Source organism: Phyllobates terribilis, unplaced genomic scaffold (genome assembly GCF_046119375.1).
Source record: "Phyllobates terribilis strain yellow unplaced genomic scaffold, ASM4611937v1 Scaffold_3__8_contigs__length_932513732, whole genome shotgun sequence".
NCBI lineage: Eukaryota > Metazoa > Chordata > Amphibia > Anura > Dendrobatidae > Phyllobates > Phyllobates terribilis.
The window spans coordinates 53,757,050-53,774,071 of record NW_027362763.1 but is presented as its reverse complement, the minus strand read 5'-3'; positions in this window follow the sequence as shown (position 1 = coordinate 53,774,071).

Sequence of the window (17,022 nt, the reverse complement as noted above, 5' to 3'; positions counted from 1 at the left end):
AGTTGCCCCCCTCACACATACCAAAGCTTGCACAATCAACAGGCAACCCTGGCACACCAGCCTGACTAAAGAACTGAGGTGGGCCTCCAGGGTTGCTGAGCGGAGATGGAAAAAATCCCACTCCAACGAGCACTTCACATTCAAACAGTCCCTCACTACCTTCAACTCCACAATCACTTCTGCAAAACAAACATACTTCTCATCTCTCATATCCTCTCTGTCTCAACCCCAAACAACTATTCAACACTTCCAATTCTCTCCTCCATCCCCCAGCGTCTCCTCCCTCTCCTCTCATCTCAGCCAAGAACTTGGTATCAATCAGACAAAGCTTTTGCCTAAAGTCCCCACAGCCCCTCCTCATATCTACTCAATCCTCCTCCTCCAAAACCAGCTTGTCCTTCATTACAGAAGATCAACTTTCCTTCTTACTCTCCAAGTCACACCTCACCACCTGTGAACTTGATACTATCCCATCCCACCTCATCCCTAACCTTACCACAGTATTCATCCTAACTCTAACCCACCTCTTCAACCTGTCACTAACAACTGGTGTCTTCCCCTTATGCTTCAATCATGCATCGATCACACCCATCCTCAAAAAGCCATCCCTTGACCCATACTCTCTGTCTAGCTATCACACCATATCACTTCTCCCTTAAGCCTCAAAACTACTGGAACAACATGTCCATTCTGAACTGTTCTCCCACCTCTCCTCCTGCTCACTCTTTGACCGCCTACAATCTGGCTTCCGACTGCACCATTCTACTGAGACTGCCCTGACTAAAGTCACCAATGACCTACTAACCGCCAAATCCAAGCGACACTACTCTGTCCTCCTCCTCCTGGACCTGTCATCTGCCTTCAACACAGTGGACCATTCCCTCTTACTACAGACTCTCTCATCTCTTGGCATCACAGACTTGGCACTATCTCGGATCTCCTCATACTTATCAGACAGGACCTTCAGTGTTTCTCACTCACGCACCACCTCCTCATCTCACCCCCTATCTGTCGGTGTCCCCCAAGGTTCAATTCTAGGACTCATGCTCTTCTCCATCTACACCTTTGGCCTGGGGCAACTCAGAGTCCCACGGCTTTCAGTATTACCTCTATGGTGATGACACACAGATCTACCTCTTTGGACCCGATATCTCCTCCCTACTAACCAGAATCCCACAGTGTCTGTCCACCATCTCAACCTTCCTCTCTGCTAGATTTTCGAAAACTTAATATGGATAAAACTGAATTCATCATCTTTCCCCCATTTCACTCAGTCCCCCCACCCATCTGACCTATCCATCAAAATCATTGGCTGTCCACTCTCCCCAGTCCCTCAAGCTCGCTGCCTTGGGGTAACCCTGGACTCTGACCTCTCCTTCAAACCACATATCCAAGCCCTCTCCACCTCAAAAATATCTCCCGGATCCGCGCATTCCTCAACCATGAATCTGCAAAAACACTAGTGCACGCCCTCATCATCTCCCGTCTCGACTACTGCAACCTCCTGCTCTGTGGCCTCCCCTCTAACACTCTCGCACCCCTCCAATCTATCCTAAACTCAGCTGCCCGACTAATCCACCTGTCCCCCCGCTATTCCCCGGCCTCTCCCCTCTGTCAATCCCTTCACTGGCTCCCCATTGCCCAGAGACTCCAGTTCAAAATCCTAACTATGGCATATAAAGCCATTCACAACCTGTCTCCTCCATACATCTGTGACCTAGTCTCCCGGTACTTACCTGCACGCAACCTCCGATCCTCACAAGATCTCCTTCTCTACTCCCCTCTTATCTCCTCTTCCCACAATCGCGTACAAGATTTCTCCTGTGCATCCCCCCTACTCTGGAACTCTCTACCCCAATATATCATGCTCTCGCCTACTGTGGAAGCCTTCAAAAGGAACCTGAAGACCCTCCTCTTCCGACAAGCGTGCAATCTGCAGTAACCACCGCTCCACCATACCGCTGCATGACCAGCTCTACCCTCACCTACTGTATCCTCACCCATCCCTTGTAGATTGTGAGCCCTCGCGGGCAGGGTCCTCGTTCCTCCTGTATCAGTCGGTATCACATTGTGTTCAAGATTATTGTAAGTGTTCTTGTATTATACCCCTTTTTCACATGTAAAGCGCCATGTAATAAATGGCGCTATAATAATAAATAATAATACTGAAGCAACATCTCAAGACATCAGCCAGGAAGTTAAAGCTTGGGCGGAAATGGGTCTTCCAAATGGACAATGACCTGAAGCATACTGCCAAAATGATAACAGTGGCTTAAGGATAACAGAGTCAATGTTTTGGAGTGGCCATCACAAAGCCCTGATCTCAATCCTATTGAAAATTTATGGGCAAAGCTGAAAAGACTGCGAGCGCCGAGCAAGGCGACCTACAACCCTGGATCAGTTACACCAGTTTTGTCAGGAGGAATGGGCCCAAATTCCGACCAACTATTGTGAGAAGCTCGTGGAAGGAGATCCCAAACGTGTGACCCAAGTCATTCAGATTAAGGGCAATGGTACCAAATAGTAATGAAATGTATGGAAACTTTTGACTTTACAGTAAGTAATAAAAATGCCTTAAAACATTCTCTCTCTCTCATTATTCTGGCATTTGGCAAATATTAAAAATGATGGTAATCCTAATTGACCTAAAAAGGGAAAGGTTTATTCTGATTTCATGTCAGATATTGAGGAAAACATGCAGATGTGTCTTCTTATATAGTGGATGGAAACTTCTGGTTTCAACCATACGTGCGGGCACTCGGTGCACCTTTGGTGTGGCCAAACTGTTCAGTGCACTTTCCTATAATCTTATTTTTCCTCTGTCTCCTGTGAGGCCGAGTGCCCACTATGCGTTTTTCAAGCGTTTTTTGCAGTGGAATTTCTGCAGTGAAAATGCTTAAAAAACGCTTGGTAATACGTGCCCCATGTTCCCCAAGGATAATCCGCATGTGCTGTGCACATGCTGCGGAAATTTCCGTTGCGGATTATCATTGTGGAAAAATACGCAGCATGTCCATTTATTTTTGCTGACACGCAGCGTAAAGCCAATGCTGTCAAAGAAGAGGAAGGTGGAGATGATGATGAAAAACAAGTAGGCTGGAAGGTGCACTGAACTACAGTAAGGGTGAACCGAGGGCCTGTGCTTGGTTTAAACAGTAATTTTTCAAACCGGTCTTGAGAGGGTAGGGTGGAGTGTGAAGCACCTGATTTAGGCTATGTGCCCACGATGCAGAAATGCTCTGAATGTTTTCTGGCAGAAAAAACGCGTGCGGATTGTGCATGCGGATTGTGCATGCGGATTGTACATGCGGATTGTACATGCGGATTGTACATGCGGATTGTGCATGCGGATTGTACATGCGGATGTGAAGCGTTCTTCACTTGCATTTCCGCATGCGGGTTGACAAGCGATTTTAGCATCACTTGGAAAGTGCTTGACAACTTGGTCACACTATATAAATCCATGCAACCGGCATATATAGTGTGACCGTAAAAGAATGGTAAAAAATAAGTCTATACTCACCTTCTGATGGCCCCCGGTGTCTTTATCCGACGCGTCCTGGTTTGCCGGCAGCTCACGGTACACTGAAGGACCTGCCAACGTCAGCGGTCGCGTGACCCGTCACATGACTAAATGACGTCACGGCAGGTCCTTTTCAGACCATCGCAAGCTGCCGGCAAGCCAGGACGCATCGGATAAAGACACTGGGGGCCATCAGAAGGTGAGTATAATGTATATTTTTTATTTTATTCTTTTTTTTACATGTTCTATGATACCCAGGTCCGGAGGAGAGTCTCCTGTCCCCCACACCCGGGTACCATCCGCACATTGAAACGCATGGATTCTGCATGTACAGATGCAGTGATGCGTAATCCATGCGTTCCAATGCAAGTCAATGGCGGCGAAAACGCAGCGTTTACGCAAAATAATTGGTAGTGCTGCGTTTTTTTCCGCAATGATAATCCGCAGCGGAAATTTCCGCAGCATGTGCACAGCACATGCGGATTATCATTGGGGAACATGGCAGGCCTTCTACCAAGCGTTTTTTAAGCGTTTCAGCAGCGGAATTGCCGCTGCGGAAACACTTAATAAGGCTGTGTGCCCACTATGCGTTTTTTTAAGAGGTGCATGCCTCTTAATGAACCAGGCAACACACGAAGTGGGGTGCACCTCACCACAAATCTTACTCCAGTAGGTGTAGTAAGATTTACCATCTGCAGTAAGGTTTGTAGCTTAAGGAACGGCAACACTTGTCATGAATTTGACCTACGAAGCACTGTGGGCTCACTGTTAGAGTTTCTACCTTTTGCACTATAGTAGTGCGAGTAGAGATTAGTGAACCCGAACTGTAAAGTTCAGGGTTCGTACTGGGCACCTAGTGTTTAGTGCTGAACTCCGAACACGGAGAGATGGATTTTCCAGCTCCAAAGTTGTTTGGTTCCCCATTGATTTCTACAGGGTTCAAGTTCGGATACAGTTCTTGTTCCCGAACCGAACTTTGGACTAAAGTTCGGTTAAAAATCCTGAGTAGGGATGAGCGGATCCCGATGTCTCTCTCTCTGCAACAGACTTCTCCCAGAACCCCGGACACTGCAGCGGGACCTCCCCAGGACACTGCAGCGGGACCTCCCCAGGACACTGCAGCGGGACCTCCCCAGGACACTGCAGCGGGACCTCCCCAGGACACTGCAGCGGGACCTCCCCAGGACACTGCAGCGGGACCTCCCCAGGACACTGCAGCGGGACCTCCCCAGGACACTGCAGCGGGACCTCCCCAGGACACTGCAGCGGGACCTCCCCAGGACACTGCAGCGGGACCTCCCCCGGACACTGCAGCGGGACCTCCCCCGGACACTGCAGCGGGACCTCCCCAGGACACTGCAGCGGGACCTCCCCCGGACACTGCAGCGGGCCTCCCCAGGACACTGCAGCGGGACCTCCCCAGGACACTGCAGCGGGACCTCCCCAGGACACTGCAGCGGGACCTCCCCCGGAACCCTGGACATTACAGCGGACTTCGGGGTTTAGCACTGGACAATAATTATAATTGTCCAGTACAAACCCTGAACTTTTAAGTTCAGGTTCACTCATCTCTAGTCTGAGTTTATATTCCAGCAGTAACAAACTCAAGGATGAAAGCTCTTCTCTAAGGATCTGTAATGAAGCATTTATAGAAAACTATGAGTCTATCGTTCAGGCTATTTCTCCAAACTGTCATGGATGTCTTCTCCCCTGGAAAAATTGGGGCAGATTTACTGGGACTGAATTTTATTTAGGCAAAGTAAATTTAGATCGGGCAGTCGGAAATTGTTGCAAATTTTTCACTCTATTGACCAGAAGTTAGACCCTCTTGCTATCGTCAGCTCCTGGATACCTTACCCAATTATTTTGTGAGTAAATAACTGATGTCATTGACAATTCTGGCATTACTTATGATTCCATTTAGTGACGACTCCTATTTTTGGAAAATGTCTCGTAAGGTGCATGCAAGGTAGACTGAACTCGGAAGCAGTCTGGCTTTTCACTGTTTCCCTATTTTACCAGCTGTGTGAGACTTCCTACTTTTGAGATAGGAGACACCGCAGAGCGAGTGCAGCATGAAGACAAGTCACATTGCCTTTTCATAATAATTCTAAGACGGGTTCATGTGTATTATGGAGCAGCAGGAGAAAGACTAGAAACAGCCACTGAAGTAAATCCTTAAAGAACTCTGCTTGTCCCTTTACTGTGTCTCTTCTCTGGCAGATTAACCCTTTACAAGCAGCTATATCCTACTTTGTCTTTTTTTTTTTTTTACATTTCTGATAAATACCAACATTCTGTTTGAAATTCAGGCTCCTTGTTGGAGATTAGTTTTTGTCTTATTTGAAGTTTATCAATTCACTGCCGGAAGAAATAAAACAAAATTCAAAGCTAGAATCTGACTATTCCTGTACTGAATAAAAATATTCAGTTTCCCTTTATTTTGCTGCAGCCACAGTTATCGTCTGTTATTGTTTAAAGATTTTCAGGAAACTGAGAACATATAATCTGTGCTTTGACTCAATTTTCCAAGAGGCAGTGCACTTTGACTTCTTTGCCACCTACTCCATATATAAAAGCACCTGCAAGAGACTTAAATATAGTCTCAAGAGGGAGAAACTGTGGGCAGAAATATGTACCCATATTCCTCCCACTCCACTTAGTCTGCACTATCCCAAGACCCTCCTGCAGTCCAGGTGCTGACACACCACACATTACTCATAGGCTTTACAATGCTGTAATAATCTGGTTTCCCAGAACACCCCCCCCCCCCTTTTTAATTATTCTATTTTGGAAAAATTGCAAAAACAAACAAACAGGTATATTAATTTTCCTATTGAATTCTATGCATCAGTGAGTCAACAAATCAGCAAAACAGGCAAATTCTGCCAGATCTGGACACAAGGCTCCACTTTATCATTCAGGTGCTGTATAAAATCTGCTCCCAGAAAAGAAAAGCTCAACAGATTTTGTGCTTATTCTGGTAAAGAAAGAAAAATCCACCTACAGTAATACTGAGGGAAATCACCTGATTTGTTAATTACATTTATTGGAGACTTATTTTTACCTACTGTCACTTTTTAGGTTAATCCCATAACCAATAGTTAGGGGTGTCAGGCAAAATGTATTTTTTGTCCTAGTTTTAAAAATGTTGAAAGGACAGCCAGAGATGTCTTAAATCCCAACCCCCTGTTCACTTGGAAGGGACCTCCATAGAAATCTACTCTTGCTTCCCCCAAACAAGGAATTTTTATAACCGCCATAAACCTCAGCCAAAAGCAAGCATACTGGTCTACACTGGATTTCCCTCCAAAGCCCTATTGTGTAACTGTACAAACTTTTAATGTCGAGTTTAATAATGCACATGACTGTCACAAACACATGGACCACATTTTTGGGATGCTCATCTTTTTCCAGTTATGATGGTGTATCTTTCATAACTGGGAAACCACCAGAAATCTAGGAAATGGTGTCTGAGCTTCTGAACGTCATAGAAATATCATATTTGATATCAACCTCCGTGAATATTGGTGATGGCAAACATGATGTATCCATCTTGGATGTGGGGCCCCCCCATCCCAAGATATGGAAGATGAAGGATTTTTATGTCTTGTGCAGCTGGGTGGGTTCACAAAATCGAGCCCCCGTGTGAGGTAAACAACATGGGTGTGTCCTAGTGTTTTGCCTCCTTACTAAAAACCAGAACAGCCATGTTGGCTCATTCCAACCCAGGGACGTCAGACACAAGCACTCCTCGCTGCGTGGAGGAATCACACCTAATTTCCGGGGAGCCGTCCCCCCCACAGAATCTGAGACCATCACCTCATGGCGCAGGTTTTGCTATTATTTACCCCTTTTATTTTAATAACTTTTATGCATATATGTAAATTGTCTCTCTTATAATATCTTGTATATCTTTTGTAAACACTGCCAACTTTCGGGAGTAAATTAGTATTATTTACCAGCTTCGTTCTTCTTGTCCTATGTCGAGCAAACACTTTCCTCACCCTAACGGGTACCCGATCCACCTGTTAAGCGATCGGTGGTGGCAGTATACCAGTATTTATGTGGTATTGTGGTTTACGGGTGGCTGGATTGAGGTATATATACGTTCCTGGAAGGAACTGGTGGTATATATACTTCCTGTCACCTCACGTGCTACAATAGTCGACATAAGAGCAGCTGTGCCCCGTTGCTTATCCTCGGTCAATACCGTGTTTGACCAGCAGGATAAGGGGGCGCCAGAGGGCTGCAAGGTCTGACCAAGTTTTCCTGACAATTGGTGGCAAGCGGTGGGATCATAGGACATTAGTGATCTGGTTTGAGCAATCATTCCTCTCACTAATAACTTGCACGGTTCTTACCTGGACCCTGCAAAAAAGTTTTGAAGATCGAACTCCGTGTTTATTAGATCTGAGACAATACTGTATGTGTAGCCGTTACCCCTACCCTTCTTCATTTTTTCTTTTCTATTTTTATTTTGGTGATCATGGTCATAGTTGGGGAGCTCTGGTGCAGCCAGCAGAAAAGGACACTCTTATTGGAATATGTATAGCCAGAGGCATTGACCCCCTCGGCAAAAACAAAGAACAAATGGTTGCTGCACTGGCGCAACTGGAGACAGAGCAAGCCCGTCTCCAGACCTCAGCAGGGCCAGGGGTCAGCCGAGATATGGACAGTACTGCTGCAAGGGTCCCACCTGCAGATGCACGCCGCGTCAGCGACCAGGGCAGCGTGGACCCCTATCTGCAGATGGCTCTACAGCAACTTCCTGCAGAGGATCATGAAGGACGGCTGAAAGTAATTCAGCAGCACCAGGAGGCTGCCGAGCGGAGGCCCAAGCCCAGCGAGCGGCCGAGAGAGCCCAGCGAGAGGCCGAGAGAGCCCAGCGAGAGGCCGAGAGAGCCCAGCGAGAGGCTGCCGAGCGGAGGCCCAAGCTCAGAGGGCCCATGAACTGCAGATGGCCCAACTCGGGATCTCACCATCCACCTCACGGAACTGAGACCAACAATGCGACCCTGTTTAAACCCTGTCCAGAGCATTTTCCTGTGATGGAAAAGGACTGCGACCTCGACACCTTTCTGAGGGGTTTTGAAAAGACTTGCAGACAGTACCAACTGCCTGTGGACCAGTGGGCCCGGTACTTAACTGCAGGGCTGCGAGGCAAAGCTCTGGATGTGTTTGTGGCTCTTCCTCCAAGCCTCGATGGCAACTATGATGCCATTAAGCAGGCCCTAATCCAGAGGTTCCAACTGACCCCTGAGGTGTACCGTAAAAAGTTCCGGAGCCTCCAGCGTGGACCGCACGACAGTTACAGCGATGTGGTGCATGGGCTCAGAACCAACTTCGAGCAGTGGATCCAAGGACTGTCAGCGACCACCTTTGAGCAGCTAAAGGACCTGATGGTGAAAGACCAGTTCCTGCATCTGTGTCCGACTGAGGTATGGCAGTTCGTGATGGATCGGGAGCCACCAGATGCCAATAAAGCAGCGCAGATCGCAGACACCTACGAGGCAACCGGAGACCGGAGGTGCGGAAGCCGGTCGTCGCCAGCTGGAAAGTGGGTAAGCCATCAACCAGCATCCCTGCCCCTGTCAGCCGACCTTCCGGAGGCCTTGTCCCCGTTACCAACCCCCGGCCTGCATCTGATGCCCGCAAGTGTTATTTCTGCAACCAGACTAGTCATCTCAGCGCCACTTGCCCAGAGAAGCAGAGGAAGAACCCCCCATCCAAGGCCCCAGGGCCTAGTGCTTCAGTTCTTTTGGTGGGTGGGAAGTTGGGAGGGCCTGTGAAAACTTGCAGTCTGTCATGGTGGGGGACACTGTCACTGTAGGCCTCAAGGACACTGGGGCCGAACGAACCCTCATCCGACCCGAACTGGTGTCCGCTGAAGAGCTTATTCCGGGAAAGACGCTGACTGTCACCGGGATTGGGGGCGTCCGATGCCCCTTGCCCATGGCCCGGGTTTTTATTGATTGGGGTGCGGGGAGTGGGGTGAAGGAAGTGGGAGTATCTGAAAACCTACCTGCAAATGTTTTGTTGGGAACTGATTTGGGGAGGATGTTTGCTTATTGTGTCCCTGACACCCCTCCCCGATCTGATACGGTTGGTAAGGTTAATGCTGATAATGTGAATGTCAAAGCTTTACCTGATGATGATGATGATGATGTATTTGAAGGTACAGAAGAACTCAGCCATGTCACTCTGCGGGGTGATATTGCTGAGGATCCCCTACTAGCAGGAGCAAGTGTCAGTGCTAAGGGTAATGGGGAGAGGCACAGGGACCATGAAGCAGGTGGTGCTGTGCCAGCGACCAGTGTCACAACAGACGGTGATCTGGCTGATGGTGGCTGCCCCATAAGTAGCACGGCGCCTGAGGTAATGGGGGAGGATGGGGAAGTAGTACTCATAGCCGCGCAGGCCGATGGGACGGTGTTATTCCCCGGGAAGACGGCCTATATAGCCGCTGTTACCCGCAGAGTGCCCAGAACGCAAGTAACGCCCTGCCTTCTGGACCCTCCTCCGACAGAGGAATAACAGAATCAGTTATTGACCCAGAGCCGGTCCCAGAGGGTCCCAGTGAGGACGTGGCCTTAACCTCACTTCTGGCTTCCTCCAGCCAGGAGTTTCAGGCAGCTCTGCACTCAGATGCTAGCCTAGGGACGTTAAGGAGCCTCGCTGAGAAGCCCACCTCCGAGTCGGATAAGGAGAGGGTATTCTGGGACCAAGGGAGGTTGTACCGGGAGACAGTTCCCTGTACACCCCAACAGGAGTGGTTGAGGGAAAGACAGCTGGTCGTCCCCTACCAATTCAGGGACGAGTTGTTGCGGATCGCCCATGAGATTCTACTCGCTGGACACTTGGGGGTCAGCAAAACCGAGGCCCGGCTGTCTCACCACTTTTATTGGCCCAAAATGGAGACAGATGTGGTGAACTACTGTCGCTCCTGTACCACGTGTCAAAGAGTGAGAAAGTCAGGGCCGGCTCCCAAAGCCCCCCTGATCTCTTTGCCAGTGATAGAGGAACCTTTCCAGAGGATTGCTGTGGACATTGTGGGACCACTGGCCATACCCAGCAGCTCTGGAAAACGTTTCATCCTTACTGTGGTAGACTATGCTACCCGGTATCCGGAGGCAGTAGCCCTGTCCTCAATTAGGGCGGATAAGGTGGCGGACGACCTCTTGGCCATCTTTTCGCGAGTAGGCTTCCTAGGGAGATGCTTACCGACCAGGGGACCCAGTTCCTGTCTCGCTTAATGGAGGCCCTATGTAAGAAAATGCAGGTGCAGCATCTGGTATCAAGCGCGTATCATCCCCAAACCAATGGTTTGTGTGAGTGATTCAACGGTACCCTCAAACAGATGTTAAAAATGCTGGTTGAGACCCAGGGATGCAACTGGGAGCGTTACCTCCCACACCTGCTATTTGCTTACAGAGAGGTTCCACAGGCCTCGACGGGGTTCTCCCCCTTTGAGCTCCTGTATGGCAGGCGTGTCCGAGGACCCCTTGGGTTGATGAGGGAATTTTGGGAAGAAGAGCCGAGCTCCCCAGGAGTGTCCATCGTGGAGTATGTCATGCGCTTCCGTGACAAGATGCAGACCTTGACGCAGTTGGTGCATGACAACATGGCGCAAGCCCAGGCTGACCAGAAGCATTGGTACGACCAGAACGCCCGAGAGGGGACCTACCAGGTGGGTCAGAAGGTGTGGGTGCTTGTCCCCGTACTAAAGGACAAGCTTCAGGCGGCCTAGGAAGGCCCGTACGTCATTCACCAACAGCTCAACCCGGTCACCTACGTGATCACTCTTGACCACGCGCGGGGTAGGCGGAAGGCTTTTCACGTTAATATGATGAAGGCTCATCAAGAACGTGGAGCCTGCGTCCTACCAGTCTGCAGCCTGCCCGAGGATGGGGAGGACGACCCCCTCTTGGACATGTTGGCCCAAGCGAAGGCCAGCGGGTCCCTAGAGGGTGTAGAGATAAGCACCTTGCTATCCGCACCCCAGAGGTCTCAGATGCGAGCAGTGCTGAAACCCTTACAAGCAGTGTTCACCAACATGCCTGGCAGGACTGAGGTGGCGGTCCATGAAGTGGACACCGGGAATCATGCCCCACTCCGGCGGACAGCCTATCGAATCTCAGACAAGGTGCAGCATGTCATGCGCCAGGAAGTCGAGGAGATGCTGAAGTTGGGGGTGATTAAGCGGTCCAAGAGCGCGTGGGCCTCACCTGTAGTCCTGGTGCCAAAGAAGGACCGGACCACCCGGTTCTGTGTGGACTACAGGGGGCTCAACGCTATCACAGCCTCTGATGCACAACCAATGCCGCGCATTGAAGAGTTGCTTGAGCGGTAAGCCAGCGCGAGCTCTCTCTCCATTATGGATCTGAGTCGGGGATATTGGCAGATTCCTTTGAGCCCCAAGGCCCAGGAGAAGTCCGCCTTTATCACCCCCTTCGGATTGTATGAATCCACGGTCATGCCTTTTGGCATGAAAAATGCCCCTGCCACTTTCCAGCGAATGGTCAACCACCTGCTCCAGGGATGACCACCTGCTCCAGGGACTGGAGAGGTACGCAGTGGCGTACCTGGATGACATTGCCGTCTTCAGTCCCACCTAGGAGGATCACCTCGAGCATCTGCAGCAGGTGCTCGTGCGCATTCACCAGGCGGGCTTGACCATCAAGCCAGGAAAGTGCCAGATGGGCATGAACGAGGTCCACTACCTGGGGCACCGGGTAGGTGGGGGTACTCTGAAGCCAGAGCCTGGGAAGGTGGACGCTATCGTGTCCTGGCCCACCCCCAGGACCAAGAAGCAGGTGCAGTCCTTCTTGGGCACCGCAGGGTACTATAGACGCTTTGTACAAGACTATAGTAGCCTTGCGAAGCCCTTGACAGACCTCACCAAGAGGAGCCTACCCCATCCAGTCAAATGGACAGATGAATGCGAGGTGGCCTTTCGGGCTTTGAAGGCTGCCCTGAGCAGCTCCCCTGTGCTAAAGGCGGTCAACGGCACACGGCCATTCTTCGTACAGACCGACGCCAGTGAGTTTGGCCTCGGTGCTGTGCTCAGCCAGGGCGACTCGGGGAAACAAGAACACCCCGTGTTGTACCTAAGCCGGAAACTGCTGCCGAGGGAAGTGGCCTATTTCACCATAGAGAAGGAGTGCCTGGCCATTGTATGGGCCCTGCACCGCTTACAGCCTTAACTGTACGGGCGCCCCTTCACTGTCGTGATGGACCACAACCCCCTGAGTTGGCTGCACACCATGTCCGGTGCCAACGGAAGGTTGTTACGCTGGAGCCTCATCCTCCAGCAGTACGACTTTACCGTACAACACCACAAAGGCAGCGAGCATGGCAATGCCGATGGGTTGTCCCGACGAGGGGAGCCTCCAGAGATACGCCTGGAGGAGTACCAGAAGGTCCTACCTCCATAGCTCAGTCTAAAAGGGGGAGGTGTCAGGCAAAATGTATTTTTTGTCCTAGTTTTAAAAATGTTGAAAGGACAGCCAGAGATGTCTTAAATCTCCACCCCCTGTTCACTTGGAAGGGACCTCCATAGAAATCTACTCTTGCTTCCCCCAAACAAGGAATTTTTTATAACCGCCATAAACCTCAGCCAAAAGCAAGCATACTGGTCTACACTGGATTTCCCCTCCAAAGCCCTATTGTGTAACTGTACAAACTTTTAATGTCGAGTTTAATAATGCACATGACTGTCACAAACACATGGACCACATTTTTGGGATGCTCATCTTTTTCCAGTTATGATGGTGTATCTTTCATAACTGGGAAACCACCAGAAACCTAGGAAATGGTGTCTGAGCTTCTGAACGTCATAGAAATATCATATTTGATATCAATCTCCGTGAATATTGGTGACGGCAAACATGATGTATCCATCTTGGATGTGGGCCCCCCCATCCCAAGATATGGAAGATGAAGGATTTTTATGTCTTATGCAGCTGGGTGGGTTCACAAAACCGAGCCCCTGTGTGAGGTAAACAATATGGGTGTGTCCTAGTGTTTTGCCTCCTTACTAAAAACCAGAACGGCCATGTTGGCTCATTCCAACCCAGGGACGTCAGACGCATGCACTCCTCGTTGCGTGGAGGAAGCACACCTAATTTCCGGGGAGCTGCCCCCCCCCCACCCCACCCCACCGAATCTGAGACCAATCACCTCGTGGCGCAGGTTTTGCCATTTACCCCTTTTATTTTAGTAATTGTTTTATGAATATATGTACATTGTCTCTTTTATAATATCTTGTATATCTTTTGTAAAACACTGCCAACTTTCGGGAGTAAATCATTATTATTTACCAGCTTCGTTCTTCTTGTCCTATGTCGAGCAAACACGTTCCTCACCCGCTAATTCACGTTACCTAACGGGTACCCGATCCACCTGTTAAGAGATCGGTGGTGGCAGCATACGGTGTATTTATGTGATATAGTGGTTGAGGGTGGCTGGATTGAGGTATATATACACGTTCCTGGAAGGAACTGGTAGTATATATACGTCCTGTCACCTCACGTGCTACAATAGTCGACATAAATGAGAGCAGCTGCGTCCTGTTGCTTATCCTCAATACCGTGTTTGACCAGCAGGATAAGGGGGCGCCAGAGGGCTGCAAGGTCTGACCAAGTTTTCCTGACAAGGGGTTTCCACTTTTAGAAAAGAGGACCCCAAAAAAATACAAATACTACTCGTCCGACCCTGGCTCCAGCGCTTATTTCTCTTGGGAGCGTGTCCCTTATGTGAAGATCAAATTATTATATATTTTTTGTTCTTTTAAATATAAGATGACACAAACTCTCTAACACAAATTTTGTTCGCTAGAGAGAGAGAAAAAAAAAAAACGGACAAGATATATAATATAAAACACCTGTACATAGTGATAGGGGTGGGGGCATTTAGCATTATCGCTCTTACCCGGCCATATTTTGGTCCTGGTTTATCTGCATAGAGCAATATCCTCTTCTACTGAATGTTACAGGAAAGGAACTCCTTTGGTGCATTAGGCGTTTTATAAAGTTTCTACAATGATGCTCCACAGCCAGAGATGTGACCGTGACTGATCAGTAAATCAGATACAGGTAGTGTCCATCTTTGGCAGGGGTGCACAACATTTTTTGGTCCAAAGGCCACAGCGGCATACTGAACCAATCCCAAGGGAGGCAAAAAATTTTAAGGGATGAATTCATCACCAGAACCAAGTTTTGAATATTTGAGACGGATTTGGAGAGATTTCGCTCCAAAAAAATGTGTGAACATACGCTAGCTTACAGTGTTTTTGGAGCAGAAATTGATCACAATCTGGCCTAATCCTCCACATAAAAATCCTCAAAATGTAAAACTTAATCTCAAAACTGAAACATATCCATGAAGCAAGTTTTGGACTGCTACATGTGTACAAGATGAGAACCACAGTCAGTACATGAACGCAGCGACGGGACCACAGTCGGTCAATGAACACGGCGGCAGCGGGGCCACCGTCAGTACATGAACGCTGCGTCAAAACTACAGTCAGTACATGAACGCGGCGACGGAACAGTCAGTACATGAACGCAGTAGCGAAACCACCGTCTATACATGAATAAATCACCAAGCTTAGTACAGCGATCAATAGCAATGTCAGATCAGCTCTATGTACAACTGTATTGCATGAACCTACAACTCCCAGTATGTTTTTATCAATGGTAATGAGATACTGGGAGTTATTGTTAACAGTCATCATCAGACTGCGGGCCATACAGGAGCCACAGCACTGATGAAATGTAGTCAGTATCACAAACAAACAATTACATCCAGGTACCTTATAGATAACATCTTCTCGGATTGAAGTTGTTCCCATCACTTTTTGACTCCATGTAACACAGACGCCATGATGACATTTTATGCCCAGAGCTCATCTCTCCAGACTTTCCTCTTCTGTCTTCAGCAGCGCTTCCCGACACAGTGCCCTTAAAAATGTAACTATCATTATACTGCCCCATAAAGAGATCTCCTATGCTGTGCGTCTGAATAATTGCCCCTCACTGTGCTTCCTGCACAAAATATCCCCCACACTGCCTTTCTCCAAAATATCCCTCCCACATTGTCCGTCTGCAAAATGTCCCCCACACACTGCCCCTTCTCCAAAATATCCACACACAGTGCCCCTCGGTATAAAGTACCCCCCACCACCACCTCTCACAAAATTATGCCCCCTTTCAAAATTGTCACCCCCATTATGTGTCCTCACAGTAACAAGAACCCCTCCTCAGCTCGTCCACAATGATAAGGCATCCAATCTTTGGCTCCCTGATGGAGCGCTTACCATTCTCCTCTGCGGCGCTTCTGTGCCAGAAGCCATGTGATGTCAGCAGCACGACTGACCTCATCACGCTGCTGCATGTCGGGGCTGGGACTGACGAGCGCTGCTCCAGTTCTGGCACCAATTTGTTCAAATGTACCCGCGTCTGAAAGATGCAAATACATTTGAATATAAGGCAGTAGGCGCATCACGGACAGCTCTGCAGGACGCACAACATCCTTCGGCAGGCATTATGATATTGCCCAAAAACTGCCTAGTGCCTGGAAGTCTCGACCAAAGTGCTAATAAATGGTGGCACATCCAACTGGAAGAGTGTTTCAAGTGGGGTACCACAAGGCTCTGTACAGACCCCAGTGTTGTTCAATATTTTTATAAATGATCTAGATAAGGGAACTGAAGGTAAACTAATCAAATTTGCAGACGATGCAAAGCTAGGAGGGATAGACAACACTAGAGAAGAGAGTGAAAAGATTCACAAGGATCTAGATGAGCTTGAATAATGGGAAGCAAATAATAGAATGTGTAGTAATGTGCCGGTCTTGTTCCCCATCTTGTAGCAATGTGCCTGTCTTGTTCCCCATCTTGTAGTAATGTCCTCAATCCTGGTCCCCATCATGTAGTAATGTCCTCCATCCTGGTCCCCATCTTGTAGTAATGTCCTCCATCCTGGTCCCCATCTTGTAGTAATGTCCTCCATCCTGGTCCCCATCTTGTAGTAATGTCCTCCATCCTGGTCCCCATCTTGTAGTAATGTCCCCATCTTGGTCCTCATCTTGTATTAATGGCCCATCCTGGTCCCCATCTTGTATTAATTGCCCATTCTGGTCCCCATCTTGTATTAATGACTCATCCTGGTCCCCATCTTGTAGTAATGTCCCCATCTTGGTCCTCATCTTGTAGTAATGTCCCCATCTTGGTCTTCATCTTGTATTAATGGCCCATCCTGGTCCCCATCTTGTATTAATTGCCCATTCTGGTCCCCATCTTGTATTAATGCCCCATCCCGGTCCCCATCTTGTATTAATGGCCCATCCTGGTCCTTAACTTGTAGAACGTTCAACTGAAAAGAATCACCGACTTCGGTGGCACTCAGGACCAGGCCGCAATCATTAAGGGGGCTCCGGTGCCTGCGGGCAGCATTAAGCAGCCTCAGGGGCCGCGTGTGGCCCTCGGACCGCGTGTT